This window comes from Micropterus dolomieu, linkage group LG09 (assembly GCF_021292245.1).
Source record: "Micropterus dolomieu isolate WLL.071019.BEF.003 ecotype Adirondacks linkage group LG09, ASM2129224v1, whole genome shotgun sequence".
NCBI lineage: Eukaryota > Metazoa > Chordata > Actinopteri > Centrarchiformes > Centrarchidae > Micropterus > Micropterus dolomieu.
In genome coordinates, this window is record NC_060158.1 from 2,931,180 (window position 1) to 2,936,062 (window position 4,883).

The following is a 4,883-nucleotide window of genomic DNA, read 5'->3' on the forward strand; positions in this document are numbered from 1 at the left end:
TAAGTTACCATGCTACATCATTGCTAACATTAGCTACGTTACATTACGTTACATAACGTAAGTTACCATGCTACATCATTGCTAACATTAGCTACGTTACATTACGTTACGTAACGTAAGTTACCATGCTACATCATTGCTAACATTAGCTACGTTACATTACGTTACGTAAGTTACCATGCTACATCATTGCTAACATTAGCTACGTTACATTACGTTACGTAACGTAAGTTACCATGCTACATCATTGCTAACGTTAGCTACGTTACGTAACGTAAGTTACCATGCTACATCATTGCTAACATTAGCTAAGTTACATTACGTTACGTAAGGTAAGTTACCATGCTACATCATTGCTAACATTAGCTAAGTTACATTACGTTACATAACGTAAGTTACCATGCTACATCATTGCTAACATTAGCTACGTTACATTACGTTACATAACGTAAGTTACCATGCTACATCATTGCTAACATTAGCTTCGTTACATTACGTTACGTAAGTTACCATGCTACATCATTGCTAACGTTAGCTACGTTACATTACGTTACGTAACGTAAGTTACCATGCTACATCATTGCTAACGTTAGCTACGTTACATTATGTTACGTAACGTAAATTACCATGCTACATCATTGCTAACGTTAGCTATGTAACGTAAGTTACCATGCTACATCATTGCTAACGTTAGCTATGTAACGTAAGTTACCATGCTACATCATTGCTAACGTTAGCTACGTTACGTAAGTTACCATGCTACATCATTGCTAACATTAGCTACGTTACATTACGTTACGTAAGTTACCATGCTACATCATTGCTAACGTTAGCTACGTTACGTAACGTAAGTTACCATGCTACATCATTGCTAACATTAGCTACGTTACATTACGTTACGTAACGTAAGTTACCATGCTACATCATTGCTAACGTTAGCTACGTTACATTATGTTACGTAACGTAAGTTACCATGCTACATCATTGCTAACATTAGCTACGTTACATTACGTTACGTAACGTCAGTTCTGTGATTTTTTGTGGTCTACCACTCCATGGCTGAGTTTCTGTTGTTACCACTAACAGCTGTGCAATAGAAGTGAGGAAATTTCACGAATGGACTTATTGCACTGGTGGCAACCCACCCTCCTGAGAGCGGCCCATTCTTTTACACATGTTTGTAGAAGCGGCCTAGGTGCTTGATTTTATGCACCTGTGGCCATGGGAGTGATTGGAACACCTGAATTCAATGATATATAATGCCGATATCAAAACAAAGAAAAGTCGTGGATAATCCCATTTTCCCTGCAGAGATGGAAGCTTTGTTAATGAATGAAAGAAACAAACATTGGGTTCTGCTGTACTTTCAGAGCGTGGCTGGTGTTTAAGGGAGAGCGGGGTACAGTTTGTCATTCAGCTGCACTATTTTCAACAGTAGAACTATTATAGAACTACTAACTAACATTAGCCAGTAATGCTGTTAGAATAGATCTGCTGTCTGTTATAACGGATATAACATCATAATTACCAGATATCAGCATCTATAAATACAAAAATAAATATAAAACTAAAAGCTGATTATTTAAAAGGAAACTGAAGCAAATAAACATTTTGGTTTGTTCATCAAACCGGAAATTTGAACTGTGACGTCACTGAAGGCTGCGACTTTACACCGAATGTGTTACCTGCACACCTGAAGTTCACACACCAGAGAAGAGAGAAGATACTTTATTGTCACGTACACAAACATGTTGCGAAATTCATTCTCTGCATTTAACCCATCCCTCAAGGGAGCAGTGGGCAGCCGCTGTGCAGCATCCACCTCCAGATGTTTATCAGTGTCAGGTCAAACAGCACTGACTGGAGAAGCTAACATGTTTTTGATGGTGGGGGAAACCATGACTACGACCTTCTTGCTGTGAGGCCACAGTGCTATCCACTGGACCACCATGCGGCCCAGAGGAGGTGATCACCACAGCACAAACACACACTGTGATGTTCTCTGCTCTTCTTGCAGCTGCTGTGTCGACGCCTCCATCGCACACGACTGCTGTCATAAACATTAACATCCTGTAATAACACAGCTGTCTGTCAGTGCAGCTGTGACACACACACATCCATTGTGAGTGTGTGTGTGTGTTTGGGATAATTTCAGGTTTGCAGTGATTACAGTTACACGCCTCCTTTTTCCTTGAAGAAAAAAACCCAGCAGAACAAAAACACTTCAAATTGTTGCTCCAAGTCAGAAACATATGAACAGTTTTCTACACGACTTTCCTCTCCACAGATTCATCAGCACCAGTTTAAATGTTGGCTGATCAGATATGTTAGAGGTCGTCTCCATTACTTAGTTTGTCCACCAGAGAGTGCTGACACAGTGATCTCTACACGTCAGATTAGGGACCTGTATCAAACATGTTTGTTGAAGTGAAAGTGAAGATAAGTTCAGACTGAAACCAGCAGCGAACGTGTCTCCTAACGAGTCCTGTGTGTCTCACAGCCTGACGTCTCTTGTCCAGTCCATCAGTGAGCCTCACTGCTGCACTGGGTCACATGTTCCTTCATCACCACGAACACTGTAGTTTATTCTGACTCAGTTCCACATCCACCAAATACTCGCTACAGCACCACATGTGGATTCATCCGCCCCAACAGATGCACTAGTTACTCCTGTTTGTCTTACAGAAACTACAGCAAACAGCTGAAACTACAGATCTGTGAGGTGTTTTTTAAGATCTACATCTTCAGCAGGAACCAATCGGCTCGGAGCTGAGAGCCACAGACAGGAAGTCAGACGGTTCTGAGAGTTGGACTAACTGGTTTAGGGTTTGACTCCTGACAATTAAAGAATGTAGAAAAATATGACAATAGGCTCATGTATCATTATCTCATTTTTAAAATGTTAAATGTGTTGGGGTCTGTGGGGGCTTGGTTTGGGAACCAGAGGGTCGCCAGCTCGAGTCCAGCACTGACCATTTACATGGAGTGTGGACTGGTGGCTGGTGAGGAGCCAGTTTACCTCCTGGGCCGAAGGGACCCGAGCTCATAAAGCTGAGCATATACTGCACGATTTTAAAAATGTTGTTCCGTCTTTCCAACTCACACTGTGCAAGTGAATCGTCTGCAACATAAAGCCAAAGCTCATGATTTACGTGCGCGCACACAGCACGGTCCGATTTTATTTTATCATGTATGCTATTGACAATTGTCCATAAAGATTAATTTGAAAGTTCTATGGCACATAGAAGTATGTTTGCTAGCAATAATGCTAACAAGGCAGAAACGTGCTGCCTTGATCATCTGTGTGCCGAAACAGAAAAGAGGTGCTGGTGTGTTTGGACTAGGCTTCTGGGAAGATGTGGTCAGCATGGCATGTCCATTCTGCAGAGAGAACTGGAGGTAAGCTAGCTACGTTTTACTGTATAGATAGCCAACTTGATGATGATAATGATAATAATGCATTACATTTATAAAGCGCTTTATCACTGAAACTCAAAGCGCTTCACAGTGAAGTGGGGGGGCCTCACCTCAACCACCGCCAATGTGTAGCACCCACCTGGGTGATGCACGGCAGCCATTTAGCGCCAGAACGCTCACCACACATCAACTTGAGGCAGAGAGGGAGGGAAACATGGAGCCAATTACTACGGGGGATGATTAGACGGCCAGATGGTGAAAGCCAGGTTGGGAATTTTGCCAGGACCCCGGGGAACCCCCTACTGTTTGCAAGTGCCGTGGGATCTTTAATGACCACAATGAGTCAGGACCTCGGTTAACGTCTCATCCGAAGGACGGCGTCTCCTACAGCACACTGTCCCCATCACTGCACTGGGATCTTATTATTAGGACCAGAGGGAAGACCGCCCCCTACTGGTCCACCAACACCTCTTCCAGCAGCAACTTAGTTTTCCCAGGAGTTCTCCCATCGAGGTACTGGCCAAGCCCAAACCTGCTTAGCAGCGATCATTCAGCAGTAGCAGGGTTTACATTGGTATGGCTGCAGGCAACAGCTAGCTAGCTTGATATCTAGCGTCTTGTTGCCATGGTACTTTCGAATCAACTCTTGGCTCTGCATCAACTGTGCCACAGCCGGACGACGGCCGACCACAATTTCTCACATGTCAGAAATTCATCCAACCATCAGGGAGCAGTGGATCTGTCCTCGCTCCCCGCTGTACACTGCACTGGCCGACGAAGCTGAAATTTGGCCCGACTCCAAAGTGAGTCGTGCGGCTCGAGAATCAGGCTCAAATCGTGCAGCGTAGGCCCAGCTGAATCAGAATCAATCGGCTTTATTGCCAGGTATGCGTACACACAGCTCATGATGTGCTCACTTATACAATAACACAATGATACAGTAATAAAATCAAACACAGGCTACAGTAAAGAGAACACATATACATAGGTGTCATTTACACTGGGGACCGCTGGGGACATGATTTTGTCCCCATCACTTTTGTTAAAAATGTACTGAAAAAAAGCTTCCACCAAGGAATGTTAACTAACAAATGAAAATGCTTTGCACAATAAGAAAACATTCAATGCAGTATAGTTTTCCATCATGGAAATTAAAAATGCAGGAAATTACAGATTTAATGCACAAAATCTTCTGGGGGAGGAAACCAGACCCATATATTATGATCCTGACGATCACTGACTCTACTTTTATAGCACTGTGTTGACTCCTCTTTCAATTTCTTTTGTATTTTACTCTCTTTTTACTCTTTGCTCTACATTCCCCTGTGCTGCTGTGCCAATTTCAATTTCCCCTACGTGAGATCCACAAAAAACATCTCCATACCATAATGCATGTGTATAATGTGAATAATAACAAGCTGAATTTCCCGCAGAGGGATTAATAAGGGGCGGGGGGGGGGGGGGGG